Source organism: Anabrus simplex, chromosome X (assembly GCF_040414725.1).
Source record: "Anabrus simplex isolate iqAnaSimp1 chromosome X, ASM4041472v1, whole genome shotgun sequence".
Lineage (NCBI taxonomy): Eukaryota > Metazoa > Arthropoda > Insecta > Orthoptera > Tettigoniidae > Anabrus > Anabrus simplex.
The window spans coordinates 176847763-176875417 of record NC_090279.1 but is presented as its reverse complement, the minus strand read 5'-3'; the positions used below and the strand labels follow the sequence as shown (position 1 = coordinate 176875417).

General features: G+C 40.2%; 1 protein-coding gene across 2 annotated transcripts in view; it reads right to left on the bottom strand.

The window, feature by feature from the left end:
- LOC136886847 (alpha-tocopherol transfer protein-like) overlaps positions 1–25437 on the bottom strand; it is a 91260-nt gene extending 65823 nt beyond the window's left edge. Inside the window, exon 1 of one of the 2 annotated variants that reach the window (XM_067159693.2) lies at positions 25347–25437. The gene's annotated coding sequence lies outside the window, so the exon portion shown is untranslated. Of the gene's footprint in view, positions 1–6811; positions 6934–25346 lie in introns of those variants that run through there. The other variant, XM_067159692.2, reaches the window with a different exon arrangement.
- Between the last annotated feature and the right edge of the window lie 2218 nt (positions 25438–27655).

The following is a 27655-nucleotide window of genomic DNA, read 5'->3' as shown; positions in this document are numbered from 1 at the left end:
TATTTTTTTTAAAGAGATAACTTCAGGTATACTTCGTCCTAAATGTCTTCATTTAAGTACGAACCTGTCACTTCTTGTGACGTAGAGATATCATTCTTCTGTGTTAAGGAGTGTTCTGTCAGATAAATGAAGAAAGTGTGGAGAAATTAGTTGTTACACAGTGTTTCCAAAGGAAATGAAAATATAACAATGTGGAACTGAATTTTGATAGTGCATATTTTCTAGTTTATTGGGAATGGTACGTCATTTGATAGTGCATGATTTCATGCATATTTTGAGATTTGATAGTGCATGGAAATCCGGGCTCTACTCATAAGCATATGAAGAGATCTGTAACCTTGATTTACAATCCTGTTTATGTGATTACCTTAAAGACGATATTAACACCTAGATCCTTACAGCAATCCCCATGTGTCAGTGACATCCCATCAACACAGTAATTAAAACTGAGAGAAGTTTTTGTTTTGTGAAACTTACGACCTGACTCTTCAGCCCATTTGCCTTCCTGCAATTGTACGCTGTCCATCTCACAAGTTTGTCGAGGTCTTTTTTCAGTCGCTCACAAACCCGTAATTTATTTATTATGATCCATAAAAAAACCTCATATGTGATTCCAGCCCTTTACTCATATCATTTATAAGAAAACACAGAGGTCCAATAATACTGCTTTGCGGGGCCACCTTCATTATCATTACAGAATCAAATAACGCTTCACCTACTCTAATTCTCTGAGTTCTATTTTCTATAAATTTTATTTCAGAAATGCACACAATTTGTGTAAATAAGTTACATATTTTTTGCAATAAATTTTAATACCCCGCATTTTGATTGTACACATTTTAATTAAGCACAAACTTCTACCAGTATTACTCGTTTTTTTACAAATGGTCATGTGGTAATGATCTCAAGGTTGATCGCACAACTCACATACACAGTTATTCCCGGGATCGTGAAAACGCTTGTTCTTGCATACTTTGTGGTGGTAACCATGTACAGCTATTGAGGTAACCAGGTGACGTGTTGACCCAGGGTCTATTTACAATGGCTTCTGTAGTATAAAAGTCCAGCCAAATTTCTCTTCGTTTCTTTTGTCTTTCAAGGAGCAGTTTATTCGAGTTGTCGGTAGATAAGAGTTTTATGCGCAGTTTGTCTATAAAGAACGGTTCTTTAGCGAGCTCGTATATTAGCCTCGACTTTGTATGTTTCGGAAACCTCGAGCGGCTTGATTTAACTGCTTCCAAAGTCATCGTCGCCATAAGACCTATCTGTGTCGGTGCGACGTAAGGCAAATTAAAAATAAATACTCGGTACGAGGCAGTAATCCTATCTATCGGAGATGAGTGGCAACAGAAGATACAAACCACATCAAACAAACAATGGTCAATGTAATGTTATTGTTGATCAATGTTATGAGGTTTCTATATTGTAGGCCTTCACATTTAGTTTTCTTTCGACTCTGTGATATTAGGGCGTCTTATAAAATTATTTGTAGGGTAGACTGTAGTTCCTTATTCTCCGACTTTACTTGCCGAATTTCATTAAAATTCATAGTCGGTACGGTAACAATGTACAAGACATAAATGATCGGAAATTTAATGCTATATAACTTTAGTTATGTAGTATTTATCGATACGACCACTAATAAAAAAACATATTATAGAATTAAATTTTAGGCCTTTCCCTAATTTACCATTTCACTCAGCATGAATACAATTATTTATGGCCTAGATTGTAGCGACTTATTTCCCAACTTTGCATACCGATATTCATTAAATTCTCTTCCGCCGTTTTCTCGTGATGTGTGTACAGACAGACAGACAGACAGACAGACAGACAGACAGACAGACAGACAGACAGACAGACAGACAGACAGACAGACAGACAGACAGACAGACAGACAGACAGACAGACAGACAGACAGACAGACAGACAGACAGACAGACAGACAGACAGACAGACAGACAGACAGACAGACAGACAGACAGACAGACAGACAGACAGACAGACAGACAGACAGACAGACAGACAGACAGACAGACAGACAGACAGACAGACAGACAGACAGACAGACAGACAGACAGACAGACAGACAGACAGACATACATTAAGGAAAATTAAAAAGTACATTTCCTTTTTACTGTGGACACGATTGATAAAGAAATACCATCCTTTTTAAATTATGAGCAATGTACAGACAAAACTCTTATTTTGTATATATGCTGTATATATAGGGTCTATGCAAAATTACTTGGAACAGGTAAAGTAATAAAACTATATCATAAAAGGCAAAATTACGACATTATAACACAGTAGTTGAAACAGAGCACTTTATACATCTGAAACTATTATAATTGGTGGAAAATCTCAAAAGAAGATGATCGAAAAACAGGAAAGAAAACTCACCAGGAAAATCTTTGTGTCAAAATACGAAAATGGAATTGGGATGAAAAAGAAATCACATGAAATCTATCAAGTTACAGAAAAAAAGTCACAGATACGATCAGCAAACGGCGATTACAATTTTATGGTCACTTATATACGAAAATGTATAATAACAGGCTCTTGAAGAAAATTTTAAATTTAACCCTATCAATGAAAAATCACAATAATAGGCCGAATGAAATCAGTGAAGGCCTAAATGAAACTGACATTAATGAATAAATAATTCAAGATGGAATAACATTCAGATTACGAGGTGTCGTGTGGTCAGCACAACGAATCCTCTCAGCCGTTATTCTTGGCTTTCTGGACCGAGGCCGCTATCTCGCCGTCAGATAGCTCCTCAGTTCTATTCACGTAGGCTGAGTGGACCTCAAACCAGCCCTCAGGACCAGGTAAAAATCCCTGACCTCGCCTGGAATCGAACCCGGAGCCTCCGGGTGAGAGGCAAGCACGCTACCCCTACACCACGTGGCCGGCTAGAACTTTAATTAACAAACACAACATTTTCTGTAAAGCCCATCCGACTAAATACAGGATGAACTGAACAACTAAAAAAAAAAAAAGAACACAACGAGAGGATGAAGAGATAATGAAAATAGAAGAAGAAAAACCAAGAAAAGTGTTAATATGTTCAAACGCACTCCTTGGTTGAGTATAACGAATGAAGAAGTAGATGTCTTACTGTTAGAACTCACATGCTATAAATTTCGAAAAATATTATTTCTACCGCAGTTCCATGTTTCCTACCTGGCAATGACGTTGTTATCATGAACATCGTAATGGCTTAGAAATCACTTTCACTTCACGCTGTCGAGAGACAATAATTATCCGAATAAACTGTCACGCTTCGTGTTGAGCCTGTTACTAACCTAACCTGGAATGAACTAGCTTATTAGAGAAGGTTTCCCCTCCTACATTCCTTTAAAGAGGTGCGCATGGAAACCAGACCTTGTTGTATACCTGTTCAAGACGCACCAAAAATACTATAAAACCGAAAGGAACCCATACGAGGTCAGTAATTCACCGAAGAAACTGAGAACAACTCGTTTAGGAGTTAAAAAAAAGACTCCGTTGAGACATATGATGCATACAGAACACTTCAAGGAGCAGTAGAAGTTAGATCTACAAGGTGAACAGAGTGCTGTACTGTATTTCACGACAAAATATGAGACTTCATATCTGTGAAGGGCATCTTACAACGTGTAGACTTTTTCATATATAGTTCTGTATACAATGTAAAATTCCGTAGCGAAGCACAGCTACGTCAAATAGTAAATAAATAAATAAATAAATAAATAAATAAATAAATAAATAAATAAATAAATAAATAAATAAATAAATAAATAAATAAATAAATACATAAATAAATAAATAAATAAATAAATAAATCTACGTCAAAATAGCAAAAGAACTCCGCTAGAGATGGAAAACGGCACAATTTCACAGGTGCCCTCCTTCAAATACCTTGGAGAAATTATACTACCATCAGGATTAGACAGTAGTGCCAATGTAGAAAGAAACACCAAACTACATAAGGCATACAGACTGACGTGGAATTACTACAACAAAAAAGTCATATCGCGTAATGCAAAATTACGACACTACAAGACAGTTGTATTGCCCGAAGCTTTATATGCCTCAGAAACCATATGCTTAGGTGGTCACTCTAAAATTACAGAAATTGAAAAGCAGGAGCGGAAAATTCTCAGGAAAATTTATGGTCCTACGAGAGAAAATGGAATGTGGATTAAGAGGAAAACAGCGGACCTCTACTCCTTCACCGACAGGTTTACTGATGCTGTACGGAAAAGGCGCCTTAATTTCTATGGCCATATCTACAGAATGAACAGCGACAGACTAACTAAAAGATTATTCAAAGTAATCAACTCAAAGAAGGTCAAAATAAAATGGCTAGAAGAAACTAAGGCGGACCTCCAAGAAATAAATATTACAGACGACATCATGGAAAATCGTGGAGCTTTTAGAACCAAAGTAGCTAATCATAAATTTAGGGAGAAACCAAAAAAGACAACTGGTAGGAAGTGGTCGACAGAACGCAAGATGCAACACAGTGCATTCATGAAGAGATTTTGGGAGGATAAGAAGGCACAAACCATCAAACCAATTAACAAGTTCAAACGCGCTCTATGAATGGGCATAACGAAGGAAGAAGAAGAAGAAATAAATAAATAAATAAATAAATAAATAAATAAATACATTAATTAAATAAGAATTTTTGAGATCAGGAAAACTGCGGTGTGCTGGTATCAGGAGGTGAAGATGGACCTGGGAAATATGGGAATACAAGGAATAGAAATCAGCAAAGGGGATGCTTATAAGTCGTGGATCAACGCCACCAAGATCCCGTATCCATGTGCCTTGGACAGAAGAAATGAGGAGATTGCAGAGTGAAAGGATGAAGGAGAACAGGACGAGGATTAAAGTCCAGAAACAGATGAAACTGAATTCGAATTAGCGTGGTCCATATGGGACCAAAATGAAAGAACAAGACTACATAAATAAAGGGCCCATTCGAATTAGTGTGGTCCATACGGGACCAAAACGAAAGAAGAATAAATAAATAAATAAATAAATAAATCTATCAATCAATAAATGGTCCATTCAAGAAACTAGAACTAATGAAGATCTTGAGGAGGCTACTAGGACGCATAAGAGAGGAGGATGACCTCAGGGGCTCTGAATTTTGGAGCGTGGGTTGGCGACCACGGGGCCCCTAGCTGAGTCCTGGCATTGCTTACACTTACTTGTGCCAGGCTCCTCACTTTCATTTATCCTATCCAACCACCCTTGGTCAACTCTTGTTCTTTTCCGACCCCGACGCTATTAGGTTTGCGAGGGCTAGGGAGTCTTTCATTTTCACGCCCTTCGTGGCCCCTGTCTTTCTTTGACCGATATCTTCATTTTTTGAAGTGTCTGATCCCTTCTATTTTTCTCTCTGATGAGTGTTATATAGAGGATGGTTGCCCAGTTGTACTTCCTCTTAAAACAATAATCACCACCACCTCAGTAACGGCGCTAAGAAGCTCGGTGCCCCCCCCCCAGCAGTAAATCAAAATGGACCCCCGTGTCCTCATAAGGAAATTTTATAATTTTATTTCGTAGTAAAGGATTGTATATTATTACAATGAACAACAACAACACAGCGATAATAATTATTACATTATTTAGTTTTCAAATCTGAAGGAATTAAAATTATGCACTCATATGGTACAAAAAAAACACACACACACAGGAAATGCATATTCCAATTATAGGAACCAAAACACGCTGACCGTCACAATATTAAGAAATAATCTCACTCCTAGTCACAAATAATTTACAACTCAACCGTCCCTCGTAAGCCTACTTAGCTACACTGACTGCTGAGAGTTATAAACAGGCTCGAAACTTCAGTATTTAGAGTTAAGATAAGGAGGATTTCTTTGTTACCGCATCTTCGCTGACTACTGGGTTCTCAGAACTGGCTAATTACTTCAAAAGCCGTGTTGATTGTTGTGAGTGGCAGCAAGGAATGGTTATTATTGGAACAGGTTGGAAAACCCATATTCTTTGAGAAATAAGTACCGTACTGCTAGTGATGAAAGAAGCTCTGCACTACGACGGCCTTAGTTTGAAATAACCCTCTGCAATACAAATAATACAGTGTTGTATGCTGTAGCCTTATCAATATGTAAAATAACGCTTCAGCTACTGAAATTAAGAAGCAATGGGCACCTCCGCCCCGCGGGGTCTGCGGAGTCCTTATCGCCGCCACTGCTGGCACTTACAGGATCAGGCAGAGCAACGAGCTCTACGAACATCAGGTAGACATAGTCACGTGTATGGGGAAAAGGCGACTGACCTTCTACGGGCACATGACCCACCCGAAACCCTGCAGGCTCACCAAGAGAATCCTCGCAGTGACAAGCAGGGCAAAGGCTTCCAAGGCCAAGTGGATCACCTCAATAAAATCAGACCTAGAGGAACTACAGATCCCATTAGAGATCACAGAGAACCGATGTCGGTACCGACAGGCCATCCTGCAGGGAGTCTTCCCACTGTCCTTCACAAGCAAAAAGAGTACATGGACCACCACTCCGCCAGACGTAGGTGGAGGGATGGAAGGAAGCAGTTCCACAGCCAGAAAATGAAAGCGTACTGGGCCAAGAAAACGCAGAAGACCATAGCTAAGAATTAAGACGAGCCCCCTGGGGCCTAGCAGGCCAAAACCAACAAATAAATATATAAGTGAGTGAGTGAGTGAGTGAGTGAGTGAGGTTTGTAGGTAAGTTAAATAAATAAATACATTCATAAATAAATAAATAGCTTGAGAATAATATACAAAAGGAAATAGAGAGTAGATTAATACCTCAGAGTTCCGAGGAATCCTTGCTGCTTGCTCTGATTTGTAAAATGATATGAAGTTAATTGCTTAAAGAATCCGACAGTGGCTCTGAGATTGACCTCACTTATCAGTTGTATCAAGTGGTGATAAGAGACTGCATCACTTTCTTATGTGTAAACAAGAATAGCAGGTTAGTGATTATCTTATCGAAGAGTATGAAGGATATCTTTGTATTTCGTAATTTGAAATGAATAAACATGATAACGCGGGTCGTGAAAGCATAAAAACAAGAAAGCCCTATGGCGCTGCAGTCTTCAGGAACCTTGCCCTACCAAGCGAGCGCTGCTCAGCCAGAAGGCCTGCAGATTACGAGCGGGCACATGATAGCCTTGGGTCGATCATCCCCTCATCGAAGTGTCTGCAACGCAGATCCTTATTAGCAGAGCCCGAATTTTTATACATTAATGGGTTAGAATGCAAATTTACTGAAGCGAGTAGCAAGTATAGTCTACTTTCACAACGATTATGCTATGGGGTTTGCATAAACATGAGGGGTACGGCCCATCAGAACCCCTATAATTTATGTTACTCTTGCTACATTATGGAAGAGCGGGTGGCCGACACTTCCTACACACCAAATTAGTTTGCAATCTAACCTGTTACTGCATAAAAATCCGGGCTTTACTTATTAGACTCCCTGGCACGTAAGCCTATAATACACTAAGGGTACAACATTATACTCTTTCTCCCCTGTTAATACTGAAGGTAGTGATTTTTTAGTTATTTTCTAACTGTTGGATACGATTCAGTGTCGCCAACCATACAGTTTACGGACCCAACTTGCCGATGCGATGTCTTACTCCACTGCCTTCGGAATGTACAGGCTGTACTGTAGAAAGCGCGTCAAGCTCATCAGCTGATCAATTGAGGCGAGATAAGTGAATGTTTCAAATTGTACTTGTGAGCGTAATTCATAAGGATTGCGGTCATTCTTTGGATAATTATGAAGTTGAAAGACAGAAATTTATATTTAAGTATATTGCATGATTTTTCTTTAAATTTATCACATCAGGATGTACGTAAACTTCAGTTATTAAGGTAACGAGATCTCATAGTTTAGGCATCTTCACGTGGTGAGTAACATAAATTCAAAGGGCGTAATATTTACTCGTAAAATTTATTCATTTAATTGTTATTGTATAACACGTTTTTGTGGAAATATAATGTGTTGCAAATTTAAATACAGTGTGTGTGAAAGTTCGCAGTTGCCACAATGCTAAAAACTTGTGTGTACCACGGCGAAAAAACAACTATACAAGTAAATATACACTAATATTTTAATTTTCTTCGTCTCAGGGCAAGTTACCTTTATGAAAAACGAATATCCCGACCGAAGAAATACCTGTTACGAAGAATAAAGGAGTATGTTTTACTCATTTTTCAGAGCTGATGAGTTCTGCTTTTCACTTTCTTGTTACACAGATTTACAGCAGAGTGTTTTATTGTTGATCCAGAACAAGTATAAAATTGGACATTAACCAATTGAACCTACATATGGTTATTTCTTGGGTTAGTAATGTTGAGTACGCGCAGCATTTTCTACCCAAAATTAATGCGAGCAAAAACAAATCCTCGGCAATTTCCGTGATTGTGGGAAGTAACTAACAGATTTCACTGGTCGTTGCATTAATATTTGGGAAAACATAGGCTATTCATAAACAAGAAATGATACAAATGTTTATGTGGAAGAAAGGGTCTCAAGAAAGTCTTCGAAGGATACTGACAGAAGTGTCAAGAAAAAACAAACAAGAAAGCTACTGAATTTATAGCCATTTAGAGGTATGGATGTAAAATACATTATTATTATTATTATTATTATTATTATTATTATTATTATTATTATTATTATTATTATTATTGTACGTTTGTTGTCTCCATATTATTTTGTATCCATGCATAATAATTACTCCACGAACCTACTACGCTGGCATAGCAGGGGGAGAGGTGATACTCCAACGTGGCGCGTCCCAGGTGGCGGGTAGGGGGGCCCTAACCGGCTTTCGGGCGGACTTGAGGGAAATAAAATACCTCTCGCGGACCAAACACATTACCCCCTGCGGGTGGGGGACGCACGTGTAGAATACACCCGCGGTATTCCCTGCCTGTCGTAAGAGGCGACTAAAAGGGGCCCAAGGGGCTCTCAACTTGGGAGTGTGGATTGGCGACCACGGGGCCCTTAGCTGAGTCTTGGCATTGCTTCCACTTACTTGTGCCAGGCTCCTCACATTCGTCTATCCTGTCCGACCTCCCTTGGTCAACTCTTGTTCTTTTTCGACTCCGACGGTATTAGAGCATTCGAGGCCTAGGGAGTCTTTTATTTTCACGCCCTTCGTGGCCCTTGCCTTTCTTCGTCCGTTACTTCATTTTTCGAAGTGACGGATCCCTTCTTTTTCCTTCTTTTTTCTCTCTCTCTACCCCGTGCTATATTGTTTTACACCTGATTTTTTGTACGTCCGGGTAGGGTTCACATTTCACTTTTGAAGATGGTGCCGTGTAACTAATGTCTTGTTCCACCGTTTGGTAGCAGCACACGCACAGGGGCCAACGAATGCACTCGTCATACCCATTTCATAACAACGCTGTCAGCATAGCAGCAGACAACGTGGAAAGCAATCGTCAGAGACAGCGCTACACGACTTGGTTCCTATAGAAAGAACGCGTGACTACTGCAGAAATTCATCGGCGCTTGGTGGCAGTCTGTGTAGAACATGCGCCGTCATGGAAAATAATTGGGGGGAAGGTTGGAAAACAGGGCGCACATCTGTGGAAAAGGGAACCAGTTCTGGAAAGAATGTGACAGTGTCAACACCATCTGCTGAATGTTGCTTTACGTCGCACAGACACACACAGGTCTTATGGTGGCGATAGGACAGGAAAGGGCTAGAAAGGGGGAAGGGAGCGTCCGTGGCCTTATTTAAGGTACAGCCCCAGCATTTGCCAGCCAACATTGCCTGGGTCGAACAGGCCATCCAAGCAAACAAATGCATCACATTTACGGAAATGGAGCAGCCACGGGAATTAGCCGAAACACCCTGCAGCGGATCGTGCACGGCCACTTACAGTTGGAGAAGGTGTGATCCACGTGGGTGCCTAGACTCTTGTCTGCAGACGAAAAGCAGAGGCGTGTGGACGTGTGGAGAGATCCAGTCGACTTCTTGGTTGGGCTTGTGACTGGTGATGAGACATGGCTCCATTACCATGAGCCACAAACGAAACAACAATGGACGCAATGGAAGCATAGGGGCAGTCCACCGCCAAATAAATTTCTAACAGTGCCATCAATAGGCAAGCTAATGGCGACAGTGTTCTGGGACACAAAGGGCATCATCCTCATTGACTGGCTAGATTTTGGGGCCACGATTAACAGTGTAGAATATGAAGCAAACCTTAAGCGCTTACGTCGTGCCATCAAACTAAGCAGCCAGGAAAATGGGCTAAAGGTGTTCTTCTGCAACATTACAATGCCCGGACCCACACTAGCCGAGAGACCACCGCTGCCATTGATCAAATGGGATTCACGGTGCTGACAGACCCACCATACTCTCCCGACTTGGCACCAAGTGATTATCACCTGTTCGGGAACATGAAGAAACCTCTGCTTGGTCGCCGTTTTGTGGATTTTTATACAGCACTCCGAAGGAATGGTTTCAGGAAGGTCTGGAGAGACTGACACATCGATGGCAAAAGTGCGTACAGTTACAAGGAGATTATGTTCAGAAGGTGGACGTAACAACTGATGTGTTTGTACTTCGTTTGGGTGGAAAAAAATAAGGTGTAAAACAATATAGTACGCCCTTCGTATAAGATTAATACTCAAGTTTGAATAATTATATCAGAATTTCAAGGTAAAACAGTACTTCAGTTTTGTGAGTTTTGTAGAGGTCTCATTCAAGAAAGTATATTCTCCTTGATCAAGGTGTGAAACCAGAGTAAGTGATGGGAAATATTCCAGAGAGACTATAACTGATAGAGCAGTTTTGAGTTCAAGGGTATTATATATAAGTTGGATGTAATTTGTAGCAGTGAAATGAGGAATTGGTACAAATATATCATGACTGTACAAAGTCACATTGTGGTCCGCACCAATGACCTGATTCATGAACGTATCGTATTTGAGCACCTTGAAATACCGCCGGACTGATCCGGGATCGAACTTGCCAAGTTGGGGTCAGAAGGTCAGCGCCTTAACCATCTAAGTCACTCAGCCCGCCTTTTATGAATAAATACAGAATACTGTGAAGAAACACACCAAATATCATTTTCGAATTAGGATGCTACAGGTCATTCCATGTCTTAAAATACAAAACATACAGTATCGCTCTTATGATGCCTTTGCTGGCTTTGGACTGTTAGATCGTCAGCATACTACTGTTCGTTAAAAGTGAGAAAATGTGTGGGTTTTACATTTGATCGAGTATTTCATATGATAGCATTGCTTTTAATCGCTACATTCCTACTGGCGTAATTGTTGATTTCGGTTGGGAAAACCACTAAGGCAGTCTTTCTGAGGATGTAAAGAGGCAGGTGGAGAGTGAGAGTCTGCTATTATGATGAAAATTCCCCAACTTGATCGTGACTGATGGTAGGCAAGAGGGCTTACTCACAACGTGTACACTACCTAACCTCGAATTCTCTATACAATGTAGAATTTCGTAGCGAAGCACGGATACATCAGCTAGTGTATTGATATAATTGAAGATCTACATACAATTCCTGATATAATAAGGTAGATATTTTCAAATTAAGATTGGATAAAGCGTGTTTAGGAACTCAACATTGGATAAGGAGGGTTTTGGAACTGTCATCGTGATAAGGGTGGGGATGCAAACGTAGCTAAAACTTTATAGGTAATGATAATATTCTGCATTAATTGATATCATAATCGCCATTCTTTAATTATTTATGCTCTTTAAAATCATAAAGATATTTTAATCGTAGTATATAAAAACGTAGAAGGATATGAATGTCAGTTATTAAACTCATTATCAATCATACTATGATAAACGGGCCTGAAATTATCGGGAATAGTATTGCCAACAGTTTCAAAGAACACCCCGTGAACCAGGAACTTCATAAACAGCGTACTAATGCTTACTTCATAGAGTATTATTTGAGATTATACGTTCCAATTGCGGTGCCCCATGTTTGGATAAGGCGGATTTTGGAAACAACACCTGAATTTGTGTAAAGCCTGCTCGAGCCACACAGAAACCAACTTTAAGAAAGAGCAACCCGCTCTTAAAGTTCAAGCCTATCAAAGGCCACACCAAACTCCATCTTCAAGCTGACCTCCAAGCACATGAAAACAGGGGTAAAAATACCCAACCTACTGGGGCCTATTCCATAAAGAACGGGACAATTACATGGCCCCCAAAATACCAACTTGAGAGGAGGCGAAACTGCACTCCTAATACATTTCTTTAAAACCTATTTGGCACTAGGCCGCTTATGCAAGGGCTAATCCCATACTACGGAGGTGACACGATTGAAATTTTTTTATGACATTACGAGTGGAAGGGAAACTGTTATAAAGACGTAGTCACCTCAGAACAAAATGAATGGGAGCTCGAGAGGGTTAGGCACTCTCTATCCCAATTTGTAGTTAAAGAGACAGAATTAATACCAAGTGTCTTTTACATTTTAAATATAGGTTAAATGAGGAAAGTTTCGAACCCGCCCCGAGGGTTAAACTGCTGAGCTGGCAAGAAAATAAGTTAAAAAACAGCCATTACCTGATGGTTGAACTGCTGCCCGAAGAAAGAGGCGCTTCCCGCCCCCTGCTACATAATTACACAATGAGAGATGTTACTGAAGTGGCGCGGAGACCCGAAAATCAGCAGTTTATATACCCTCGTGGAACATTCGAGACTTTTCATGAATGATAACACCCGCCCACAAGCTTTTTATTGGACGACCCAAAGATTACATGTCAAAACTGAAGAAGAAAACCAGGATTGGTGGAAAATTAATTACAGAAATTTGCGATTGGCCAATTTCAAAACTGGCGGAAAGAAAGGATTAACATTGCCAACTTAAACAATGGCTGAAAGAAATTTAATAAAGAGCAAACTTATAAATACTAAATTTCTTCAGAAAAAAGTTCCTTCACTTCGCACTAGGGTGCACAATTGTAGTTCTTAAGAGGTGCCATCTAGAAGAGAATGTTCACACTTCTTACTACAGAGAAAACAAAAATAAATCGAAAAAGACACAGTTCAGAACTCTTCAAAATTTATAGTAATGACATCTTCTGAGAAATCTTAGCATTAATGTGGAAGTTAAAGTTCAAGCTTCCTCCAGTAGAGGAGTTTCAACTGGAGCAATGTTTGAATTAGCGGCGCGGAGGTGTACCGCCCGGTACACTATGATAAACGGGCCTGAAATTATCGGGAATAGTATAGCCAACAGTTTCAAAGAACACCCCGTGAACCAGGAACTTCATAAACAGCGTACTAATGCTTACTTCATAGATTATTATTTGAGATAATACGTTCCAATTGCGGTGCCCCATGTTTGGATAAGGCGGATTTTGGAAACAACACCTGAATTTGTGTTACATTTTCATGTGGACAAAGCGGGTTTAGGGACAGTTTTCTTGTTGAAAAAGATGCTAAATCATATGAGTTACAGAGATCAGCTAAGGACTCAATTTTCATAAAAAGTGGATAAGGCGGATTTTGAAACCGTGCGCCACAGGCTGTATCCGTGATGATGTTTCAAACTTTCAGTGACGATGGAGGACGGCAGATGGATCAATTTGAGATAAAGAACCGTAGTCCGGAAACGTTCGAGTCAAAAGTTATTAATAAAGCCCGGATTTTTATGCAGTAACAGGTTAGATTGCAAACTAATTTGGTTAGTAGGAAGTGTCGGCCACCCGCTCTTCCATAATGTAGCAAGAGTAACATAAATTATAGGGGTTCGGATGGGCCGTACCCCTAATGTTTATGCAAACCCCGTAGCATAATCGTTGTGAAGGTAGACTATACTTACTACTCGCTTCAGTAAGTTTGCATTCTAACCTATTAATGCATAAAAATCCGGGTTCTAGTTATTAATAACCCGAGTTGTTTAACGCCCGTCCGTTCTAACAGACGCCAGGATGTCAGAATATCGTCCCGCGGTAGTTCTTTAACGTGCCGGAAGCAAATGACATTGGTTGTCGCCTTTAACACCCTTAAAAGCCACCGACCTAAATCGGGTTTGAACCCGTTAACTTGGAATTAGTAGAGCAATGCCGGGGATATTCGAACGAGTACGACAGAACTTTGTGCGACAATGCCATGCCTGCATTGACGCAGGGGGACGCCTTTTCGAACTTTTTTTTGTAAATGAACAGCTTGTGAATTTTTTGTATGTAAACGGACTTAAATGAGTAGAATTTTGCTTAACTTTTGACTCGATCGTTTCCGGTATATGATTCCATATCTCAAATGGATCAATTTGCTGTACTCCATCACCCCTGGGAGTTTGTAACATCATCAAGGACACACCCGGCTGATAAAAGTTGACTGTGGTCAATAAACACAATATCATCAAATTCCTTTTTCTACATTGTTTTGAAGAATGCAAAAGCATATACAATTCGACACAGTCTGAAATAAAAGAATGAATGAGAGGTCGGATAGGAGAGATGAAGATCTAGCTCAAACTACGGCTTAGAGTAGGAAAAATACAGCTCATTCACAGCGGTGTTTCCTCAGTGTGTGTGTGTCATAAGCTGATTTACTACCCGATTTTACTGTACATGACTTTATGTACCTCCTTCCTTGAAACTCAGTTCACCTTCATTGAAATTACAACCTTGCTCGACGAGTTCCAACAGGTGTTTTTAATGTCCGGCTTATACGAATCAGGCTGTTAACTAAACCAGTGTTGTCACTAGAAAATCCTTGACTTTTCAGAACTCAGAGCATGGAGTTTGATGACATGCCATCTTTCAATTGATGCATCATACAAATTGTCAACTTACACATAAATGAATTGTGCACATTTTTTTTACAATTGGTTTTACGTCGCACCGACACACATAGGTCTTATGGCGACGATGGGATAGGAAAAGCCTAGGAGTGGGAAAGAAGCGGCCGTGACCATAATTAAGGTACATTTGCCTGGTATGAAAAATGGAAGCCACGGAAAACCATCTTCAACCGACAGTGGGATAAGAACTCACTATCTCCCGCATGCAAGCACGCAGCCATGCGGCCCTAACTGCACGGATCGAGTCAAACGTTAAGCAAAATTCTTCTCATTTAAGTCCGTTGTACCTGCAAGTTCCGTAATCGGGTACAATTCCGTTTGGATAGGGCTGATCAACGTACCACTTCAACCCGTAAACACAGACTGAAGCCTACAGTACAGACATCGCACACCGATCACATCAGTACAGAGTACGTCACCTGCGTATCGCACACCGATCACATCAGTACAGAGTACGTCACCTGCATATCGCACACCGATCACATCAGTACAGAGTACGTTATCTGCATATCGCACACCGATCACATCAGTACAGAGTACGTCACCTGCATATCGCACACCGATCACATCAGTACAGAGTACGTCACCTGCATATCGCACACCGATCACATCAGTACAGAGTACGTCACCTGCATATCGCACACCGATCACATCAGTACAGAGTACGTCACCTGCATATCGCACACCGATCACATCAGTACAGAGTAAGTCATCTGCATATCGCACACCGATCACATCAGTACAGAGTACGTCACCTGCATATCGCACACCGATCACATCAGTACAGAGTACGTCACCTGCATATCGCACACCGATCACATCAGTACAGAGTACGTCACCTGCATATCGCACACCGATCACATCAGTACAGAGTACGTCACCTGCATATCGCACACCGATCACATCAGTACAGAGTACGTCATCTGCATATCGCACACCGATCACATCAGTACAGAGTACGTCATCTGCATATCACACACCGATCACATCAGTAGAGGGTACGTCGCCTGCATATCGCACACCGATCACATCAGTACAGAGTACGTCATCTGCATATCGCACACCGATCACATCAGTACAGAGTACGTCATCTGCATATCGCACACCGATCACATCAGTACAGAGTACGTCATCTGCATATCGCTCACCGATCACATCAGTACAGAGTACGTCATCTGCATTGGAGGCTCTGTTAAGAACGGACGGACGTTAAACAACTTGGAATATTAATAACATTTGACTCAAACGTTTACGGACTACAGTTCCTTATCTGAAATTGATCCAGTTGCCATCCTCTACCATCCCTGAAAATCTGTAATATCATCACGGAACATTCTGTATACTGGTCGGTAACAGTGGTAGATCGATATAAAGAAAACAATATTTCAACTTCTCCTTCCGAATGTATGAATTACAAGAGTAAACAAATGTGTTGAAATGCCTCAGGTTCATACTTCAAGTAGGTTATTAAGAGGTTTAGATACCGGAGATATGTTTATCACTGGAGTCACGATGTTCAAAACAATGCATATGTAATAGAATTCTATGTCCTTTAACTTTGTCGCACGTGTCTACCTCAAGGGACTTAACGAAGTGAAACCTTAATTACGAATGCCTATATGAGTATAATATAAAACTAAAATGAACAATTTAGAAACAATATTCGAACTCCGACTAGTGACAAGGACAGTGTCGTGGAGCGTGAGAGTTTGAGTTGGGGAATACAGTTGGTGAGGAGGACCAGTACCTCGCCTCATCTGCTATGCTGAACAGGGGCATTGTTGGAGGGGGCGGTAGGAAGATTGGAAAGAAGAGGGAAGGAAGCGGCCTTGGCCTTAAGTTAGGTACCAACCCGCCATTTGCCTGGAGGAGGACTGGGAAACCACGGAAAATCATTTCTAGAATGGCTAAGGAGGGAATCGAACCCTCTCCCTCTACTCAGTTGACTTCCCGAGGCTGAGTGGACACGGTTCCAGCCTTCGTACCACTTTTAAAATTTCGTGGTAGATCCGGGAATCGAACCCGGAAATCCGGAGGTGGCAGTTAATCACACTAACCGCTACACTACAGAGGCTAACAATAATAATAATGTTATTGGTTTTACGTCCTGTTAATTATGTTTATGATTTTCTAAGACGCCGAGGTGCCAGAATTTTGTATCAAAGCAGTTATTTTACCTACTAACACGTATTTGAACTCCTTCAAATACCACCGAACTGAGCTAGGATCAAATGATTTCGGCTGTTGCTTCGAAACTGATCTTGTATGTTACAAGTTCTGAACTCAAATGTGCAGAGAGATTTGCCTTGCTTCAAACACCATAGTGTGCTGAAGAATCGCGTCTCTATTAATCACAAATGATTGGAACCTTTCCCTACGTGTGGAATATGTTCTCACCTATAATTACTCGAATGAGCCCAGCATAATGTTGAGAGTGATATTCACAATGCGTTTGCCCATAGTCGGTGCTTACTGGCGGTATTTAGTACGTCTACTTCACTCATTAAATCTTTCTTATAAGGATATCTGGGACTTCAGAAAAGTCAAGTCTTCGTAAAGGATGCTTACAGAACACGAAATGAAAATTAAAAGGTGGGAGGGAAGGGCGATTTGAACTCTCATTGCCCTGGCTATATCTGTCGTGCATTATTCTCCGCAGCTATTTCAAGAGTGAGAGTCTTATCATTACAACTGTGTATTCACGAGGAGAGCGAAAGTTCTCACTTCTAGAAATGGCTGATGTGTTACAGACTTATGGACCGGTTATAAGCCTTTATTGAACTTTCTTTCTTTCTTTCTTTCTTTCTTTCTTTCTTTCTTTCTTTCTTGTTTCTTTTTTCTTTCTTTCTTAATCCGTTTACCCTCTACCACATCAAGGGCAGTGTCGTGGATCGTGAGACGTTTGGTCGGGAGATACAATTGGGAAGGAGGACCAACACCTTGCCCAGGCGGCACCATCTGCTATGCTGAACAGGGACTTGGCAGTGGGATGGGAAGATTGGAAGGGATAGACAAGGAAGAGGGAAGGAAGCGGCCGTGGCCTTAAATTAGGTACCATCCCGGCATTTGCCTGGAGGAGAAGTGGGAACCCACGGAAAACCACTTTGAGGATGACTGAGGAGGTAATGGAACCCCCTCTACTCAGTTGACCTCCAGAGGCTGAGTGGATCACGTTCCAGCCCTCGTACCACTTTTCAGGCATCGAACCCGGGCCTCCGGAAGTGACAGCTAATCACACTAACCATTACATCACAGAGGCGGACATAACATTCAATATTTGGAAATATTTATTTATTACTGTTCAAACACCTACGAATTTGAAATTTGGCACTTCCCTGCTTTGTCTCATCTCCACCATACAATCTGAAGCGTTTGAAAAACAGTTGCTCTTTCACTTTTGTTGTTGTTGTTGTTGTTGTTGTTGTTCTTGTTGGGTAATTATCATTTAACCACTTTATTATCACTTGTAATTTTAAGCTAGTAGTAAGCTCAACCTATAGTATTGTAAGCCGTAGTGTTAAGCACTGGAAATACTGAAGTAGTGTGTGAATTTGTATATGACTTAGAATGGTAAACTAGTAGTATTTCTTGGAATATATTCTTTCCATGGAATTGCTTGTTGTTCTCTTCCTGTTGTTGGTTGTTGTTGTTGTTGGGTAATTATGTTAACTTCACTTCACTCTTACACTACCGTAAGTGACCATTGCCATCAGGATATTTCCCATTTGCGATGCATTTGTTAATAATAATAATAATAATAATAATAATAATAATAATAATAATAATAATAATAATAATAATAATAATAAACACGTTTTCATCAATTTCATTAAACGTATTTAGTATATTTTTATTATATGAAAGGAAATTCAACTGTGCTTCCTCACTAAAAGTCTACAGTAATTGGATAATGGAAACTGAAAGTGAACAGACTTCAAGAAATAAATAACAGACGGAATTATATGGGTTTAGAAAATTGATAAACAAACATAATTTTGCTAAACAGAAAGAACAATACTGCATGGATGGAAGAACGGAAGAAAAATCATAGTGAGGGGATAAAGAGATTGTGAGAAGAGTAGAAAGCGAATTCATTTGCTAAATAAATGCAATCGCGTTTCTTGTTTGGGCACAACGTTGTTAAACATATTATTATTATTATTGTTATTATTATTATTATTATTATTATTATTATTATTATTATTATTATTATTATTATTATTATTCTATGTGCTCTGCCCAGTCTCCCGAACGTTGGCGATCAATGTGGAGAGTGCTTTTCCGTCTTCAGCAACACGGTACAGTTCTTCGGTACTTTTTATGCCTGTCCAGTCTTTAATATTCTTAAGGCATGTTGTTCTCCTTCTGCCTACTGCTCGGCGCCCTTCAATTTTGCCTTTCAAAATTAGATGTAAAACTGCGTATTTTTCAGCACGCAAAACATGCCCTGGGTATGGAATTTTTCTGCATTTGATGGTGGTTACCAGTTCTTTCTTGCAGTTTGCTCTCTGTTGTACTTGTTCATTGGTGGCATGGTCAGTCCACGAGACTCTAAGCATTCTTCTACGAAGCCAAAGTTCTAAGGCTTCCAGTCTTTTATATGGTGGCCTCTTTTAACGTCCAAGCTTCAACACCATAAAGGAGAGTAGACCAAATATAACATTTCACCATACGCTGCCGAAGTTTTAAATTTAATGCATCATCACACAACAATGTTTTCATCTTCCTGAATGTTGATCTTGAAATTTCCACTCGGCTCTTAATTTCTAGGCCCGGATTCAAATCATCCGTTATCCAACAACCAAGATATTTAAGTGTATTTAATTATTATTATTATTATTATTATTATTATTATTATTATTATTATTATTATTATTATTATTATTTAGTTGCTGGGAAGAAGGAAGATTTGATATCGGGTTTAGAACACCTTAGATTACGTCACTTCTTAGTACAAGGTGATATCAGAGAAACAATATTACAACCCGCCTCAAGGGATCGTTAGACTGTGTAAGGGATAACGCAAGTCGTGCTGTAATGATTAAAACGGTCATAAACAAAGGGAACACTAAACCATTGCTCCTTTTTTTTATTGGCTACCAAACGACCTTTGAATATACTGTATTCACTACTTCTGGACGAAATCAACACCATGTTGGGCAGCCCCGAGGGAAGAGATCCATATTATATCTCCAAATGTTTAGCAGTTTTTTTTTTTTTGCTTTACGTCGCACCGACACAGATAGGTCTTATGGCGACGATGGGACAGGAAAGGGCTAGGAGTGGGAAGAAAGCGGCCGTGGCCTTAATTGAGGTACAGCCCCAGCATTTGCCTGGTGTGAAAATGGGAAACCACGGAAAACCATTGTTTAGTAGTTTGAGTCGTCAATCCATAAGATTGGTTTTATGCTGCTTTCGAAACTAAGTCTGACCGTCGTAGTCTTGGTCTTACCATCCGTGGCCGAGTCTATTTTTTCCTAGGTAATATAATAATAATAATAATAATAATAATAATAATACTTGTACCGGGGGTACACCTTCTCCGTCCCGTTGAAGTGCGCGCCTTCTAGAAGGCCATCTGTGCTGTAAATTCTCAATTAATGTAATTCAAGATACTTGGACCTTTAACTTTTTTTTTTTTGCTATTTGCTTTTCGTCGCACCGACACAGAGAGGTATTATGGCGACGATGGGATAGGAAAGGCCTAGCAATTGGAAGGAAGCGGCCGTGGCCTTAATTAACGTACAGCTCCGGCATTTGCCTGGTGTGAAAATGGGAAACCACTGAAAACCATCTTCAGGGCTGCCGACAGTGGGGCTCAAACACACTATCTCCCGATTACTGGATACTGGCCGCACTTAAGTGAATGCAGCTATCGAGCTCGGTCCTATAACCTTTAGATGTCTCTACTATCGGCCTATGTGCCCCCTCTGGCGGGATTACCGACAATTACCCTTTAAGGAAATGTTCAGTTTTCAATGTTTGTAAACCTTAAGTTTTTGTAGATCGTTTTTTTTCATATGCTAACGTTGTTTATACTCCTACGGCTTCCTCCTTCCTTAGTTATTAACCAATCAAGAATTTTGAGTTTATTTCTATAGCCAATTAAAATTGTGGGTGTGTACAGGCAATCTGTCTAGCTCAAGAGAGATGCTATAAAAATTGGGCTCTTTAGGGCCGTATCATCGTCTCCATCGCTCCGGTCTAGGAGGCAGGGGCTGCAGGCCCACATTTGGAAGGCCCAACAACTCAAGGTAATGGCAGACATCTCTTACTATGTGATCGCTCCACGCAGATAACTTGAGGGGAAGGTTTTGCCCTTATTTTATTAATGTAAAATTCTAAAAGCTCTGTTTAAATGTAAATTTTCGGAAAGTCTAAAGACCCTGTTCAAACCCCTGCTGGGAAATATGTAAATTTAGGAAACAAAGAATGTTCACCCTCTGTTAATTCCCATTCAACTTGACATGGGGTGACTATAATTTTCTAAACCCCTAAATTCTTCACAATGTTTTGGTACTTAATATTTCGCATCTAGTCATCCCCCTGTCGTATAGGCTTAGCCTCTGTAACTTCGGACCATAAGCCCATTTAGGATTTTAAGTGTCTTTCAAAAGGAGTGCCTTTTGTTAATGACCGATCGTTTTAAGCCTTTCATTTTTGTACATTAAGGCCATTTAGAATGGGCACTCATTGCCCCTGTTCAAATTGTCATTCCACGAACCTACTACGCTGGCGTAGCAGGGGGAGAGGTGATACTCCCACGTGGCGGATAGGGGGGTCCTGACCGGCTTGCTGGCGGACTTGAGCGAAATAAAATACCTCTCGCGGACCAAACACACAACCCCCTGCGGGTGCGGGGGTGCAGACGAAGAATACACCCACGGTATCCCTGCCTGTCGTAAGAGGCGACTAAAAGGGGCGACCAAGGGATGATTGTCTTGCAACCATGAAACTACTTGTGATTAGTACCACCACGCGGAGAACATCATGGGTCGCTTTTACTTGCGCGTAGTACCTCTATATTAGGTACCAAATAGGTTTGTGATTAGTAGCACACAGGAGCACCGTGCGGTCGGCTTTTGCAGTACCTGTCATTAGTACCGCCATATGAGCGGGACCATGGGATAATAGCTACCATGGTACTGCCTTACCTATGATTATACCCGCTATATGAAGAACACCACGGTATAGGGGAAGGTCCCTGTGGTTAGTTCTCTTATGTGCTGAACACCATAGTGTTGCGTTGCCTGTAAATGGCGCCGCAATGTGAGAAAAACCATAGGTCTGTAGTATATGTAGAATTTCATAACCTGTGAGTAGTACCATAATGTGTGGAATACCGCGAATCTCTGCTACTTTTGATTAGTACCGCAACACGACAAATACCATGGTTCTACATTCCCAGCGATAAGTACCGTTAAGAGGGGCCGATAACTTGCATTTTGGACCCCCTTTAAACTGCAAGCATCACCGATTCAATGTTATGCTATAGCAGCAGTCCCTTGGTCAGTAATCATATTGTTTTGTGCCAGCTTCTGTACATGTGAGGCACTGTGGGTCGGATCCACTGATTGTTTTAAATTCATCTCCATCCATTCATTCTTCGTCCTCACGTTTTGAATTCTGGTCAGTGGAGAATTTTGGACGTTTAATTTGTCATTCCATTTCGTCTCATTTCGCACCATTAGGGGCCGATGACCTCGATGTTAGGCAAGCATCATCATCATCATAATCATCATCAAATTGTCATTATTTACAGATGAATGTGTACTGTTTTTTAGCACCAATGACAGTGAATGTAATATCTTAACTTTGTTAAGCATGATATTGTAAGGAATTGTGCCCCTAAGAGGTTGGATTATACAAAGGGCACTAGGAAAGTTTTGCAATACGCAAAAACTGTTCGCCGGACCTCCCCTGTTATGGTGAGGGATGAAAAGAGGGGTGAAAACTGGTCTAGAAGATAGCAAGGCGCGACCTTCACACCAGTTGATACCAAGCAGTGGGATTGAAAGCAAGTTAAGATGTCTGTGATGTCTAAAAATGAATATCGCGAAATTATCCGCTACAATTTAGCTCGTCGATTAACTGTTGCCCAGTGCCTGGAGGAAATGACTCCTGTGCTGGGGAAAAACTGTCCACATCGGACAATAATTTTCCGCTGGTACAAAGAGTTCCGCAGGGGAAATTTTGGGGTTGAAGACGATCCTCGTTCTGGGCGACCGTCTGAATCAGTGACTGAGGAAAACATTGAAGCTGTGAGGAAAATGTTGCAGCAAGAGGGGCGGTTGACATATCGGCAGAAAGAAGAGACCCTTCACATCCCTGCACCAGCTATTCATTCAGTTCTACACGACCATCTCCATGTTAGAAAGTTTTGTTTCCTTTGGGTGCCCCATTCACTTTCAGAGGAACAAAGGGCACATTGAGTGAAACGGTGCTGAAAAATGCTAAAAAAAATTTGAAAACGTCAATAGCATCATTACAGGTGACGAAACTTGGCTTTATTATTACGATGTCCCAACAAGGTGTGGCTGTTTGAGGATGAGGGTACTCCTGTGTCTGTACGAAAGTCAAGGTCAGTGAAGAAAAGGATGATTGCAGTATTCTTCACTAAACGGGGCATCCTGACTCGGGTTGTGCTAGAAACACAAAGGACAGTTACTGCAAAGTGGTACAGTGAGACTTGTCTGCCTCAGGTCATCCAGGCTCTCAAGCAGGTCCGTCCAAGGCCACGGCTCAACAATTGGCTCTTGCATCACGACAGTGCTAATGTAACAATGGATTTTCTTGCCAGATCAAGGTTGACTGTGCTTGATCACTCTCCACACAGTCCTGATCTTGCCCCATGTGACTTCGCAGTCTTCCCAGAAGTGAAGACGAAGCTAAAAAGGACGGTTTTTTGCATCCGACGAGGAGCTTTTGACACCATGGGATCAAGAGTGTTAAAATGTAACCGAAAAAAAGTGGCAGAGTTGGTTCAGTGACTGGTTTCGACGTATGGTGAAGTGTATTGAGTGTGGTGGAAATTATTTTGAAAAAGTCTAAAGCGTTCACTCACATTGCAAAACCTTATTAGTGCCCTTTATATTAACTTCTGAAGCTCAAACTACTAGACGATGTAAGTGAGTGGGGCAAGTATGATCTATAAAATAGTGTACCTTGTAAATTATTGTGTCGGGAATTTTCTCTATTATACCTGATTTTTGGACTTATAGTCCACCCTTGATATCCGAGCTGACGATCTCTTTAGCTGTTATTTGTCGGGGCTTATTCAGATTATCTATCACATTTTAAACTCAGAAAAAAAAAAAGAAGGAAATAAATAACATTTCAAAATTTAGTTCTGTATCTTATGCTCTGGTCATTTTCCTGTCCAACCATTCACCTCAGGTGCTTCTTACATCTCTATAAACCACGGGCAGCCCGTAATAATAATAATAATAATAATAATAATAATAATAATAATAATAATAATAATAATAATAATAATAATAATAATAATTGTTTGTTTGTCCAACCCTTGTCCCGTTTTTCTACGGGGTCGGGTATGGGTGAGGTAAATCTGTCGTGGCGGGGTTTTATGGCCGGATGCCCTTCCTGACGTCAACTTCATCAGAGGAGTTAATGAGATGAAATGAATGACGTGATATATGATAGTAGGGAGAGGGTGAAACCCGGTGCCGGCACATGGCCTACTCCTCTCGAATAGCACCAAGGGGTCTGCTCAAGACTTAACGTCCCCATCGGACGGACGTACGAACAACGTCATATGCCCTCACTCCATATGAGCACTGCGGACAGGTTTGGAATTTAATCCAGGTTTTCGGCACGCAATGTAGTGATTAGAAATTTTATACCACCACCTCCCCTACGCTGCCGGCCAACATACTGATGGTGAATTTTTTCGACCAACGGGACTCGAACCGGCTAACCACGGTGTAAGACCGTTTAGACTTCTACGCCTTAGCGATCATAGCTCCATGGCTAAATGGTTAGCGTGCTGGCCTTTGGTCACAGGGGTCCCGGGTTCGATTCCCGGCAGGGTCGGGAATTTTAACCATAATTGCTTAATTCTCCTGGCACGTGGACTGAGTGTATGTGTCGTCTTCATCATCACTTCATCCTCATCGACGCGCAGGTCGCCTACGGATGTCAAATCAAAAGACCTGCACCTGGCGAACCGAAGTCCTCGGACACATACGCCGTTTCATTTCATTTCATAGCCACCAGGCGGGCTTAAAAAAAAGAAAATAATAATAATAATAATAATAATAATAATAATAATAATAATAGTAATAATAGTAACAATCTGGTGGTGAAAGTTATTTTTTACCTAACCTTAATTATATTTTTCTTCAATAGGGCTTTTGGCAACTAAAAATCAGGGGCATTCAGTAATTAATCTCATAAACTTATAAACGACATGCCCAACGTCGGTGGGGGGCGTGGGAACTGTTCTGTTTGATCACTGACATCGCTAGTCCTGAGTCCTTATCGACTATGTTTCACTTACCTGCTGTACCACAGCTCCAGTCACGTCCTCAACTGTTCTTGTCCGACTAACATCAGCGCATGCAACAATGGTAACCTCTTAACTCTTGTCGTTCAGTCAAGGTAACACAGACACAATAGCTCTAAGGTTACGGCATCGCAGTGTTTCCAAGTCACCGTAAAACTTTATGACACGTGTAAAGTTGTTTGTTTTTTTAGAACAGAGTTCAGGAAGTTTCTTCGGACCTTAAACATTCAGCTCGAATTACGAAATATATACGAAATATTATCTGCAGGAAGCCAATAGTAGCAGTAGGACTATAAATCAGAATTATAAAGCAAATAATAAGACATTCAAAGGTAGGCAATATTGCCCATGGATGAATGATACACTTTCCAGCCTCATTGATCAAAAGAATAAACTTTACAGTAAAATAAAAAGACAACAACTTAGAGTAAAAATGGTCTGTGATTATGCATCACAGCAATTGATAAATGACAATAAACTATTATGTAATCAGGTAACTAAGCTTAAAAGACAGTTGGAAAATGCATATTTCATAAATAGATTAAGTAATGCCAAAAACAATCCTTGGAAAATTGTCAATGAAATCTTAACATCAAATTTTAACAAAAACAGGAATTTCCAACTCAAAGTTCAAGATAATATTGTGACTTGTCCAGCAGAAATATCAAAATTATTTAATGACCATTTTATTAATATAGGAAAAAAGTTAGCTACCAATACTCCTACCCACAAATCACCTAATATTGGAAATGGGCCAAGTAATTCATTGTTTTTGAAACCTACTAATGACCTTGAAGTTGCGGAAATAATAAGAAAATTAAAAAAAGCTGTAGTGATGTGTACGGTATTAGTAATAACCTACTTAAGAGTCTAGCTGTGCATTTAATTCCGTGCATTACAAAGTTAATCAACAAATCGTTAAGTGAAGGTATTGTTCCACGTGAGTTAAAAATTGCCAAGGTCATTCCTGTGTATAAAGGGTCTGATAAATTCTATCTTAATAACTACAGATAGTGGTCAAAGATAGGCTATTAAAATACCTACAATGTAATGACTATTTTTATCCATACCAGTACGGATTTTTGTCTAACTCTAGTACCTACAATGCTGTGGAAGACATTATTATTAAGACTCATGTATGGTAGCATCAGGCCTTTTTATAGATCTTCAGAAAGCATTTGACACAGTTGACCATAACATTTTGTTACTGAAGTTGGAAGCAGCAGGGGTTAGGGGTTTAGCACTTAACTGGTTTACAGATTATCTCAGAGACAAGGCGATAGTTCGTTAGTTGTATGGGAGCAGAAAGCACGTTGCAGACTATAACAACTGGTGTGCCTCAAGGTTCTGTTCTAGCACCAATATTATTCCTTGTATTTGTTAATGATATTGGTAACTTGCCGCTGTTCGGCAAATTGTCATTATTTGCTGATGACACAAATATTTTCTACACAGGGAATTGTATATATAATCTTGAAGAAAAGATGCAACATGACATACCTTTAATTCAGACCTGGCTTACTACCAACCGACTAAGAATTAATCATAATAAAACTAACTATATCATATTTCACAAACCATTATGTACATTTCCTCTGGACATCAACATAAGTTTCTATGACCAAGTGGTACCTCGTGTTCAATGAACCAAATTTCTAGGACTTAGCATAGATGAGTCGCTAACTTGGGAGAATCACATCACAATGCTGTGTGATAGAATAACTCCTGCTATTGGCGTACTTAGCCGATTAAAATACAAAGTTTCTCGTGGACTGTTGAAGAGTATTTATCATGCACTAATTCAAAGCCACCTGAATTATATGATTCATATCTGGGCATGTTGCAGTAAAGAACAATTTGAAAAGATCAGTATCTTACAGAAAAGAGCACTGAAAATACTCTTCAACTTACCCACCTTAACACCAACCATACAGATCTACTAGTATTGTAATGTGCTGTCACTAGAAGGTCTTCGTAAAAAAGCTTCAGCTATTATGTTGTATAAATTGAAAAATGGACAAACTCATTCGAACACACTTTGCAACTTGAATTCTGATATACATTCATACAGTACAAGAGGATCTACTAAAATTCACTGTAAATCATCAAAGTCTACTAAGTATGGCACTAATTCTTTATGGCATTTCTCTGTAAAGTTTTTCAATAGCCTTCCTGAGCATATTCGAGAAGCCGCAAACTTACCCATCTTTAAAACCAAGCTTGTTAATTTTCTAAAAGTAAAAATGCCAATCCTATAGATTACTGATTTAGTATACTATATCACTGCTGTTCATATTTGGTTT